This window comes from Anser brachyrhynchus (assembly GCF_964034855.1).
Source record: "Anser brachyrhynchus genome assembly, chromosome: W".
NCBI classification, from domain to species: Eukaryota; Metazoa; Chordata; class Aves; order Anseriformes; family Anatidae; genus Anser; species Anser brachyrhynchus.
In genome coordinates this window covers 12,594,602-12,607,818 of record NC_137704.1, presented here as the reverse complement: position 1 = coordinate 12,607,818, position 13,217 = coordinate 12,594,602, and the positions used below count along the sequence as shown (strand labels likewise).

Here is a 13,217-nt window from a genome sequence, read left to right as displayed (position 1 = left end):
GTTAGGGGTAATAACCTGACAGATCAGGAGGCAAAAAGGGCATCATTAATGAGTATAAGAATTATAAAAACGAGGGAAGATTGCCCAGACTGTGGGAAAGACTTAAAGGAATTTCCATGTTATGCTTGTTGGAAGGATTTTGGCTTTGATGCCATACAATGTAGTTGCCCGTTCTGGGAAAAGGAGGAAGGGAAAACCCCGCCTTGCTACTTGCATGGGCCCATATATACATTGCTCTGCTTTACGCAGCCAGAAAAGGATAAAATGGCTCAAATGGGTATAAAAGAGACCGATGGGGGTAAATGGGTATTGCCCGATGGACGGGAGATGCTCCCTAAGTCTGCAGCTTTAAGAGTGCTACGGAGGTTTCATGAAAACACTCATTGGGGAGCTCAAGCACTAGTGGATCAATTTGCTACAAGGTATATGTGTATTGGGATATACAATGTAGCAAAACGAGTTGTGAATGATTGCCTTGTCTGTAGGAGAGTGAACGCCCGACAAATGAGAAAAAGAGTGTTAGGAGGTCGGGAATTGGCGCACCGACCTTTTGCCAAAATCCAGCTGGATTTCACAGAGCTTCCAAAAGTAGGAAGGTATAAATACTTATTAGTGATTGTAGACCATCTCACGCACTTTGTCGAAGCTTTCCCGACGACGAGAACAACGGCCCATGCCGTGGTGAAAATACTATTAGAAAACATTATCCCGAGATACGGGATTATAGAAACAATTGATTCTGACCGAGGCCCGCACTTTGTATCGAAAGTGTCCCAAGAAACTATGAAAGCTTTGGGGACAAGTTGGGAATATCATACTCCGTGGCACCCTCAAAGCTCTGGAAAGGTGGAACGAATGAATGGTGAAATTAAAAAGCAACTAACAAAGCTTATGATGGAGACAAAGACCTCCTGGGTGAAATGTTTACCGCTTGCACTATTGAATATCCGAACACAGCCCCGAGCCGATGTCGGAATCTCACCTTTTGAAATGCTGTATGGTATGCCTTATGATTTAGAGATGCCATCTGATCGCCCCCAGGTACAGGATATCCAATTAAAAGCTTATTTAATACAGCTTATGAACCGACGGAGGGAGTTACAAGCAAAAGGTTTGGTGGCACAGCGTCCCCCGTTAGATATAGCAATCCATAGAATACAACTTGGAGATAAGGTTCTAATTAAGACATGGAAAGAAACGTCTTTAACACCACGGTGGGAAGGCCCCTATGTTGTTTTACTTACCACAGAGACGGCTATCCGGATGGCTGAAAAGGGGTGGACACATGCCAGTCGCGTGAAAGGACCAATCCAGACAAGCGAATGGGAAGCGGTCGCAGGCCCTGATGACTTAAAGCTCACGTTGAAACGAACTCGATAAGTATAATATATACTGTCTATGTATCGTAAAAAGGGGGAGTGGGGACCCTGTGTGATCGGAGAAAGGTTGCAGCTAACCAAGAAACTCCCCTGAAGAACACTGCTGCTGCCGAGAAGAACATGCACCTTGTAGTTCGCTGCAACCGAACTGACAAGCGAGGCAGAGAGTGAAACGGTGGGGAATTACGTGGCCAGGTAAAGAACTCCGGAAAATGAGCCCTAGCCACTTTTTGCGATACATAGTAATAGGTGTGATTGTTTTCACTGTTCCTGGGTCTGCGCACCCTCATAAACCTTTTATATGGAGCCTAATTAGATGGGAAGATCACCATGTTGTGCAGCAGATAACTACTGCTGGGGGCCCTAGCTTTAAGGTCTCACTGTGTGACTTTGTAACATGGGGTCAAAATATAGCAAACGTGTTTTAATCAATTAAGCTTCTATATGTGCCCAAGTTCTAACACGGGAAGGCCGTATTGTAATTATCCAAATGAATACTATTGTGCTTATTGGAATTGCGAGACTATCGCCACAGACTGGAATACCGGGGCTGGAGCAGATAAATATTTGAAGGCGGGGCACGGGCCACCAGGATGTAACTGGAAGAATAGGGGCGGACCAACGAACCACCATGGTGGAAGTCTACAGCACTACAGGTCAGATCACATGAATTGCAAATTCACATACATCAATGTAACCCAACCGGATGATCAAAGATGGACCCTAGGACAACGTTGGGGAATCAGGTTTTATGAACCTGGAGCTGATAGGGGAGGTATAATATATATAAAGAAAGAAGAGGCTAAGAACCCCCAACGGGTGGGACCAAATCAGGAACTGTCAGGGAATATTTTAAGGATTCAACCTACACAAGCTTTTGGAACACAAACTCCTAATAGCCCTAAACCACTGAAGGTTATTAATAAATCAGTGGGTCAAAAATACGAGATTAAAAATGAAGGGATGACTGAGAATAACATGTGGAGAATCATGAATGCTAGTTATTATTTATTGAATCAAACAAATCCAAACGTACCTAGACCTTGCTGGTTATGTCTTGATATAAGGCCCCCATATTACGACGCCATTGGGGATCTGGGAGAGGCCACCCGTTCAAGTAAAACCGACCCTCCACAATGCAATTGGGGAAGGGATGTAGGAATAACATTGACGGAAGTAACTGGAAATGGCAGGTGCGTAGGCACGGTCCCTGGTGAGAAGCTCCATCTATGTAGTATTACAGAGAAGGTTACACCAGGAGGTAAAGAAAAATGGTTAATACCCGCAGATAACACTAGATGGGTCTGTTCATCGATGGGTGTTACTCCTTGCTTATCACTCAAACTCTTTAATGTGTCTCAAGATTTCTGTATACAGGTAATAATTGTACCAAGAATTCTGTACCATTCTGAAGAGTACGTATATACACAGCACACGGTAGCAGAGCACCATCTAACAAGAAGAGAAACAATCACGGCTGTAACACTGGCTACATTAATAATTCTGGGAGGTACCGGGGTAGACACTGGAGTTGCCTCTCTAGTCAGACAAAGTCAGGAGTTCACCTCCCTACGTGTGGTTGTAGATGAAGATTTAACTCGAGTTGAACAATCTATTACAGCCCTGGAAAAATCAGTAAGGTCACTATCAGAAGTTGTTTTGCAAAACCGTAGAGGACTAGATTTGATATTTTTGCAGCAGGGTGGATTATGTGCCGCTTGAAAGAAGAATGCTGTGTATATGCAGACCACACTGGAGTAGTGAGGGATACAATGATGAAGCTCAGAGAAGGATTGGAAAAGAGAAAGCGAGAGAATGAAGCCAGGCAGAATTGGTATGAATCTTGGTTTAATTATTCACCTTGGCTTACAACTTTGCTGTCAACAGTAGCAGGACCTTTGTTGTTATTAGTGTTAGGGCTAACCTTTGGACCATGTATTTTTAACCGAGTAATCGCGATTGTAAAAAGCCATTTAGAGTCAGCGCATTTGATGCTTATCCGTGCTAAATATGAACCTATAACTATGGATGAGGATGCTGAAACTGCTGAAACTTTAATGCTCAGTAGTCAGGCATACCAGGAATTAACGAACAAAATAAGTGACTAAAAGAAAAAGGAGGGATTGTGATGTATAAAGAATGTTTGTTCATTATTTCTCATGGCTATATTAAGAAGGAACAAAAGGAGTCACCCAGGTGGCGGTAAGAACCTTGAGACATCCTGCCTGTTGATGTCTCAGACATAAGATTGAGAGAACTTTGTGTAAATAATATAATTGCCAAACCGATAACCCACTGCCCTATCTTAAGACAAACCAACATGACCAATTAAGGAGGGGAAAACACCACATACCAAGCAGAGGAAGACTACTGCCTTCATCCGAGCGACCACCAGAGGGACCAGAGACGACCCCCTAGCAACAGTTGACGCAGCCGCAGTACTAGGAAGGGGGGCTACGTAACCCCGGAAGAACTCGATGATAAAAGGGGACTGCGAAAGGGGGGGGGGGGGCGCGCGCCGTTTGGAGGAGCATGGACTCCCCGGCCGCCCAGCGCTGTTTTGCTTGCTGATCGCTTACTCAATAAACTAATTCTTTCTGGCTAAAAGAGTAATTTATAACATAGTGCACGTAAGAAACATGCTGGGTAAGACAGTCTGGGCTACTCCTGCCTCAGGAAAAGGCAAACCCATTCGTGGGATTGCTTTTGCTCAGGGACCTGGATGCACTTGGTGGGTAATGCAAAAGAATGGGGAGGTCCGGTGTGTACCTCAAGGGGATTTAATACTGGGTGAGAATAGCCCATGAGGTGAAATGTAGTATGTTAATTATTATACAGTACTGTATGTCATCACTACCATGATTGCTATATATCATAGATGAAAATGGTGATTAATTAGAATGTATTGGAAAGAGTGTAACCTGAGCATGACATAAATGGTATGGAATAAGGGGTGGATATCTGTCCTGGTTCCAGTTAGGACAGAGTTAATTTTCCTCCTAGTAGCTGGTAGGGTGCTATGTTTTGGATTAGGATGAGAAGAGCGCTGATAACATGCTGATGTTTTAATTGTTGCAGAGCAGTGTTTACACCAGGCCAAGGACTTTTCGGCTTCTCGCTCTGTCCTGCCAGCGGGCAGGCTAGGGGTGCAGCAGGAGCTGGGAGGGGACAGACCCAGGACAGCTGACCCAAACTGGCCAAAGGGGTATTCCATACCATCTGATGTCATGCTAAACAATATATAGGGGTGGCTGGCCGGGGTGGGGGGGCCGGCTGCTCAGGGATAGGCTGGCCATCGGTCAACGGGTGGTGAGCAATTGCATTGTGCATCACTTGTTTCATACTCATTATTATTATTAATACTATTATCATTATCACTATTATTAGTATTGTTATTATTATTTTCCTGTCTTAAGAAACTGCCTTTATCTCAACTCACAGGCTTCACTTTCCCGTTTCTCTCCCCCATCCCAGAGAGGGAGGGGGGAGGGTGAGCGAACGGCTGTGTGGTGTTTAGCTGCCAGCCGGGTTAAACCACAACAAGGGCCTGTGATTTTTTTGTTTTTACTGATTTCGCACTGCTCGTCTTGTTTTTTTTTTTTTAGCTATCTGCCTTATTTTGGGACAGTGGGACCTTCTGCTTATGTGCTTAACATACCCCCCACTGTTATGCCACTGTTATGCCTGCACAATCACTTTTGAATATGCAAGGTTAGTGGAATTTTCCACTGCAAAAACACAACTTTATTTCTCACATCTGGGAGCTCTATTTCTTAATATGACAGTAATTGACAAATTACATAAGCAAAATGGCTGGGTAAAAACTTCTTAAACAAACCAGAACTGAAAGCCCCCCCCAATGCTATTGCTGTCCACCCTTACGGGTTCCATAGTTTTGTGAGGTGGTCCCTCCCTTGACTTGGAGTAAGTTAAAAATTAACTTCGTGGTTACCCAATTGGTCTTGGATAAAGGAATTATGTTTGTTAATCATCTGCTAAGGTGATCGGATCTGGGGTAGACGCGTTCTGCAGCAGAACAGGGGATCAAGGGGGACAGGGTTTTTTCCTGCATCAAGGCCACTCGAGGAAGGTAGCCGCGAGAGCCGCCAGGACCCGCAGCCCTCCAGGGCAGCTGACGAGGTGTGGGCGGAGCCAGCAGCCCCCCCTGTTGAACAAAGGCAGCCCCTAGGGAGCGCAGTAAACAGGGTGTAGCGTGGCAGTTTGCGCAGCAGTTCACGCAGGCCGGACACTCACTGCTGTTTTCCAACGGTGGTTGTAACCTGCTGTCCCCCTTTCCCTTTGAGGAATGGGAGTGAGAGAGTGGTTGTGATGGAGTTCAGCTGCCCAGGTGAGTAAAACCTCCACAACTCTACTTACTGATATATTGTTAACATATACAGTTCAGTGAATCCTAGCTTTTAAGAAAAAATTCTTCGTATTTTGACATTATCGTTACCATAATATAATTCATATTCAGATACCTCCAACCAACTGGCCAGGTCTGCCTACACTTTGGCATCATGAAAATGTGTGTTTTTCACAAGAACGTTGTTAATTCAAACTTTCTTTTAACCCTTTTTTGTGGTTGAACCCATCAGGCATCTAAGCACCACAAAGCAGTTCACTCCCCCTCCCCCTCCCTCGCTGGGATGGGGGACAGAATCGAAAAAAAAAAGTGAAAGCCTGGGGGTTGAGATAAAGACAGTTTATTAGGACAGAAAATAAAGGAAAATAATAATTATTATAATGATAATAGTACTACTGATAATGATGTGTACAAAACAAGTGATGCACAGTGCAATTGCTCACCACCCGTTGACCGATGCCCAGCCTATCCCCGAGCAGCAGTTCCCTCCCACCCCGGCCAGCCACCCCACATTAATTGTTCAGCATGATGTCATATGATATGGAATATCCCTTTGGCCAGCTTGGGTCAGCAGTCCTGGGTCTGTCCCCTCCCAGCTCCTGCTGCACGCCCAGCCTGCCCACTGGCAGGACAGAGCGAGAAGCTGAAAAGTCCTTGGCTTGGTGTAAGCACTGCTCTGTAACAACTAAAACATCAGTGTGTTATCACCATTATTCTCATCCTAAATCCAAAACCCAGCACCATACCATCTGCTAGGAGGAAAATTAGCTCTATCCTAGTCTAAACTAGGGCACTAGTAATCATAGAATCATAGAATTATAGAATCACAGAATAGCTCTGGTTGGAAGGGACCTTAAAGATCATCTAGTTCCAACCTCCCTGCCATGGGCAGGGTCACCGTCCACTAGACCAGGTTGCCCGAAGCCCCATCCAACCTGGTCTTGAACACTTCCAAAGATGGATCATCCACAACCACTATGGCAACCTGTTGCAGTGCCTCACCACCCTTGAACCTCTGGGCGTGACCTTCAAGCCAATTCCTTATCCACTGAATGGTCCACCCATCAAGTTCATATCTCTTCAATTTGGAAATCAGGACTTAATGTGGGACTGTGTCAAAGGCCTCGCAGAAATCTGGATAGATGACATCAGTCGGTCTTCCCTTGTCAATTGATACAGTCACTCCATCATAGAATGCCAACAGATTGGTCAGGCACAATTTGCCCTTGGTGAATTCATGCTGGCTGTCTTGGATCACCTCCTTGTCTTGCATGTGCCTTGACATTGCTTCCAGGACGATCTGTTCCATGATCTTCCCAGGCACAGAGGTGAGGCTCACAGGTCTGTAGTTCCCTGGGTCCTCCTTTGAAGGGATGAAAGACACGGACTCCTGATGGCTCTTGAACAGGAGACCTTTATTGCCCTTTTTCACTACTACATATACTTTCCCCATAGCCCCATGCGCTGTCCACGTGCCTGAATCTGTCATACAATTGGTTAGAGAGCCTCAGACACGCCTCGAGCCAGCCAGCAATTGGCCACTACCCAAAGCTCATCTTTAACACTGTAGCCAATTTACTTTATCTCAACCTTGCTCAAGTTTTTGTTTCTACCGCTTGTTTCCTCATTATCTCTAATTCAGGGATGTGTGAAACAGCGCGAAGCCACCTGCAAATTCCTTTCCCACAATTCCCCCTTTTTTTATTTTCAACCAACTAAACGCTTTCTATAGATTTTTCAATCACCGCAGACATTGCAATAAGCACGGTACAATAAGCAACAGGGTAAGAATCACATGCAGAATTACGATTGTAAAGTAGCATGCCTACTAGAATCTACATCAGTCAACAAGCCACTAAGCGCTAGGGATGTTGCTTCGCAGCGATGCTGCTTCTCACTCGCACAGCACAATCACACAATCACACAGAGGCCTCTTGCACTTCTCATTCATACCACAAGAAAATATCACTTAAAATAATTTGTCCGCGGCTTCAGGAGGTCCTTGTCTACTCCCGTGGTGAGCGGCTGAGAGTGGAGACCCCTCTGAGGAAAATGCTCAGGGTGCACCTTGGGGGCGACCATTCCACAGTCGATCCCACAGCCAAGCAGAGCGGCTCCTGGCGCAAGGAAGGATGCTATTATAGTTTTGTATAATTACACCAAAGAGATGCATTGCAATAAGGAGCAAGAGTGGCATTGACCATTTGTTTCATGATTGGATTTTTTGCCTGAGCAATTGAACCTTACACATGCTGTTGCTGTTACACATCCCAGGATATCTAATTCCTGTGGCTCCAACGGGGCTATCGGTAATTGGACCACCCAACCATCCCAGTTGTTCATTGCCTCTCTGGAGGCATTTCCTCTATCTGAGAGGTCCACACCCCCACAAGGTGTGGCCCTGTTGATGTGCTGCTAACCAAATTTGTCAGATCCTTATCTTCTAGAGGAATCCCGACTAGGCAGGTCATGAACGGATTTCCCGTGCTGGCCAGAGACAGACACATATGGTTTTGTCCGGTCATGTTGGCGAGGGTGACCCAGATGTTTCATCTGGGCTGGATTGAGACCCAGGAGGCGCCGAAGCTGCAGAGGCGGACAAGGATGATGGTCCCAATCATGGTCGCACGCCACGAGCCCGCACCCATCGTGGTCCTTGCCCTGTGGAAACACAATCATACTCTCGCCCCCAGGTTATTAAGGCATATGGTCCTTCTCACCCCCCAGTATCCAGATTTCTCATCATAACCATCGCTTTTCCTGTTGGAATGGATGTTAGTCCTGATTCCATTAATTTAAAATGCTTAATTATAGGTGGTATTTCTTTGTATTGAAAAGGTAGTGTCAAATGATTCATGACATATACCACTTTGTTTAATCTATTCTGCAGGGTCTCCTGTGTCTCCCCCTTTTTCTGTTTTGCCAATAAGTCCTTTAATATGCGGTGAACACGTTCTACTATTGCTTGTCCTGTGGGTGAGTGTGGGATGCCTGTCTTGTGAGTGATGCCCCAGGTATGGAAAAAGCCTGCGTAGAGCGGCTCGCATAAGCCGGGCCATTATCAGTTTTTATTTCTTTAGGGATTCCGAGGGCGGCGAAGGCTGCACGGAAATGCACCTGTGCGTGACGGCTTGTTTCGCCCGTCATCGCAGAGGCCCAGAGCGCATGCGAAAAAGAATCTATGGACACGTGAACGTATTTTAGCCTCCCGAACTCGGGAATGTGAGTAACGTCAGTTTGCCAAATCTGAAGAGAAGAGAGGCCCCTAGGATTAACTGTAGTCAGTGGGCCTGATCATTTTTGACAATCTGGGCAGGTCTGTACTATAAGCTTAGCATCTCCTATGGGGATGGCAAACTGTTTGGACAATGCCTTTGCTGCCTGGTGGAAGAATTGATGTGATAAATGAGCCTGGGACAATGTATTTGGCACTGGGACTTGGAATGCAATGCTAGTCAATTGATTGGCCCGGGCATTTCCTTCTGTAAAGAATCCCGGGAGTGTCGTATGACTTCTAATGTGGATCACGCAATAAGGGTGGGTACGGTGCTCTACAAGAAATAATAACTCTTTAAATTTTTAGAATAGTGCTTTGTTGTGGATGTGTTTGATCTGAGATCTTTCAATTCGTTGTGCTACTCCTACTGCATAATGTGAATCAGAGACAATATTTAGTGGAGCCTGGTCCCGTTGCTTGAATGTCATTGCTACCGCATGTAATTCTACTATCTGAGGGGAGCCCTGTATTGTTTCTATCACATGTTGCCAGTGGCCTCCTTGTTCCCACACGACTACAGCTTTTCTTGTTCTCCCTGACCCGACTGTGAATACTGTTTGTCCTTGGACTGGGTGCCATCAATATAGTGGCTTGTCCTCAACCTGTACATTATTATAAAAGGTAAGCATTTTATGAGATGGGAGATGTATATCAAGTTGACCCTTGAAACCCAAAAAGGCTGATTGTAGCTCTAAGCTATTCTGGAGGCACCAATCAAGATAGTCTTTAACTATCGGAATGATAATGGATTTTGGCTCTTCTCCGGCCATTTCTATAATTTGTTCTCTACCCTTCCTAATCAAATCTGAAAACATTTCAATGCGGGTGGCAAGCGTCTTTGTCGGTTGGTGGGGTAGAAACACCCATTCTAATAGCAGCAACGGGTCTGTTGCATTGGAGTCCCATTGCGCAATAATAGCTAAAGGTTATGGATTCTGGTTGCATATGTAGAGCTGAATGGGTAAATTTTCTGCTTGCTGCTGGCATTATTGGGCAGAGATCTTCTCCTCTATATGGTTTAGTGCCGCCCTGGCTTCATTAGTCAGGCGGCAGGGCGCATTAATATCAGTGTCCCCTTTTAACAACTCGAACAGGGGTGCTAGTGTATGGTTGTCAATTCCGCATTGCGTCCTTATCCAATTTATATTGCCTATAAGCTTCTGGACATCATTGAGCGTGCGAATTTCCATTGTAATGGCTACATTTTGGGGTTGAATACTTTGCTGCAGTATCTTCCAGCCTAAATATTTCCAAGGCGCCTCCATTTGAATTTTTTTCCCGTGCGATTTGTAATCCCCATTTCTGTAACTCCTGCCATAGAGCAGGCAGTACCTCTTGCGTTTTCTGTCGGACTGGAGAGCAATATGTCATCCATATAATGATAGATGTATACGTGCGGGAATCGTTTGCGTACGGGGCATAGTGCTCCTGCTACGTATGTTTGGCAAATTGTTGGGGAGTTTTTCATCCCTTGGGGCAGCACAGTCCGATGATACCTATCGATTGGTTCGGTCTTACTGATTTTTGGGACCGAGAACGCGAATCGAAGAGCATCAGCAGGGTGAAGTGGAATAGTAAAGAAGCAGTCCTTTAAATCAGTAATTAAGATATTCCAATTGCGAGGGAGCATAGCGAGAGAAGGTAATCCAGGCTGGGGAGCTCCCATGTCCTCCATTGCATTGTTTATTTGATGTAAATTGTGAAGTAATCGCCATTTCCTGCTTTTCTTTTTAATAACAAACACAGATGAATTCCAGGGGCTGGTTGTGGGGGTAATGTGTCCCAATTGTAACTGTTCTTGGACAAGTTCTTGGAGAGCAGCGACCTTTTCCGCAGGGAGCGGCCATTGATTCACCCACACAGGATTATTAGTCCTCCAGGTGAGTCTCATGCGCGGTCATTTGTCAATGGCCACTATCAAAAATTTTCCGGAAAGCTCAGGGTGAACTCGCCCTGTCCCATCACATCCCTCCCCAGGAGACTGACAGGTATGAGGGCAGCATATGGCCGGACATTATAGAGTGAGCCTTCATGAGTCTTAATGGTAAGCATATAACGGCTCTGAAAAGTATCGGAGACACCACCAACTCCCACAAGGCCTTTTGTGGTGGAATCTAACGGCCAACCTTTGGGCCAATCCTGAAGAGCAATTACTGTGACATCTGCCCCGGTATCCATTAATACGGTTATTTGTGCACTCGAGGGGTTGGCCTTTGGGTGATGAAGTGTTAGGGTCAGTGTAGGTCTCTTAATGGTGATGGCCGAGGCCCAAAAAACTGATGGGAGTCCCACCGATCCAAACCCCGCGTCGTGTCAGTCACGCGTCTCTGCTTGTGGAACTATGGCTTTAAATAGTATTAACTGTGCAATTCTAGTCCCCTTGGGTATGAGCATTGGAGGAGAAGGAGTCCATGCCATTGCTTGTATTATTCCTTCATGTAAGGAATAGTCCAGCAATTCGTGCCACTAAGGGGTGTGAAGGGTTAACATTGAGGCCTGGGTTTAGGCGAGAAGAGAACAAAGGGATTTCTTCAGAGAAAAACTGCTGACTTTGCACGGACGTGCAGTAACTTCTGACAGCCGGCCAAGAGACCACTAGATAAGGAGGAAGAATATGAGCCTCCCTGTCCAAGCGGCCCCCGAGAGACTAACAGAGACTGATAAGCAGGCGCACCTGGGAGGACTTCGGATTCGGGAAACCAATTATAATAACCCTGCCTCTTCTAGAAGTAGTAATGAATATGTATTAGCCTAGGAGCATAAAAACCAGCCGCCTTATGTAACAGGTGTGCGTCCTGGTGGAGCAGAGACTCCCGGCGCACCCAGCGCTGTTTGCTTGCCTCTATTCATTTAATAAATTGTAAACTTTGATTGTAATCCTATTTGGGACTCAGTCATTTATAACACTTCATATTCAGCATCGATTACTCCAGGCAGTACAAAAAGACCCGTTAGTGGGGTGCTAGACCGCCCTAGCAAGAGGGGGCTGCATCCCTTCCCTATTGGTCCCTTTACGTTTAGAGGTATTTTGCGGACCCGAGTGTCCCAAAGGGTGCAGCTCGTTACTGTGGAAACATCTAATCCGGCGCTTCCTCAGGTTCTGGCTGTGAGGGAATCCACGGTGACGTAGTGGACGGGATCGCTGGAGCAGTGGGCGGCTGCGGTCGCAGCCCGGTAGTCATCATCGCCCAGGGCGGTGACTTCCGCGAGGACGGCCCGCCCACGAAGGAGGGCCGGGGCACTTGTGTCATCGCGCGGCCTCGCCCCGCGCTCTGCTTCCTGTTTCCCTGCCGCGGTTGTAAAGGTTGTCCCTCTGCATTATGCGTCGAACGGCACTGGCTAGCCCAGTGCCATCCCGTGCCGCACCGTGGGCAAACAGTGGGAGGGGCAGAGTTACCGCGTTCCCCCCCCCGCTCCTCGCTGTGGGCATTCGGTGGCAAAATGCCCCGTGGCTCGACAGCGAAAACACCGTTTTCGCCCGGTTTTAAGCGCAGCAGCAAAAGCTCCGGCCAAAGCGGCAGTGTGATGTTCTATGGATCCGACTCGATTGCAAGCCTCTATCATTTGTACCAGTGTAGTATTAGCAGGCAGGGCTTGGAGTATTTTCTTACAGTCTGTGTTTGCATTTTCCACTGCCAGTTTTAGTATAAGGGCCTCTTTGGCCTCGCGGTTGTCAATTTGTTTGTCCAAAGCGTCTCGCAATCTATCAATGAATTGCATATAAGGCTCGGTAATTTGTTGCCTAATGCTGGTAAATGATGGCTGGACTTTTCCAACTTCAGGCAACTTCAACATAGCCTGGAAGGCCAGAGACGCGGACTGCCGCAAGATGGCATCGTTGAGCCTAGCCTGCAATCTCGGATCAAATAACGGCTCAGTCCCCATCAACTGTGGGATCCCGGCTCCCCGGAGGGGGTAGCCAGGCTGCCATTCTATGTTACCCAGGGGGGCTAATTCGCACCCTTCTTTCCATTTTTGCTCCCAGAGTAATTTTTGTGTTGGCGTTAAAATCATCGCGGCTATCTGACGGCAATCGTACGGCACCAGCAAGTGACCAGTCATAACGTTTTCTAACAATGACTGAGTAAATGGTGCATGTAATCCATATGTAGTCACAGTCTTTCTCAATTCCTTAATTAGATCCCATTGGAAGGCATTATATTCATTTGGACCGTTGGGTCGCACCTGCACCGGG

The 13,217-nt window shown here is 46.5% G+C and overlaps 1 long non-coding RNA gene across 1 annotated transcript; it reads left to right on the top strand.

Moving 5' to 3' along the window:
- The first annotated feature begins 5,734 nt into the window (after positions 1-5,734).
- LOC308184873 lies at positions 5,735-11,896 on the top strand. Its single transcript, XR_013942982.1, has 2 exons — positions 5,735-10,902; positions 11,529-11,896. It is a non-coding gene; the product is annotated as an uncharacterized lncRNA (long non-coding RNA).
- The last annotated feature ends 1,321 nt before the right edge of the window (positions 11,897-13,217 follow it).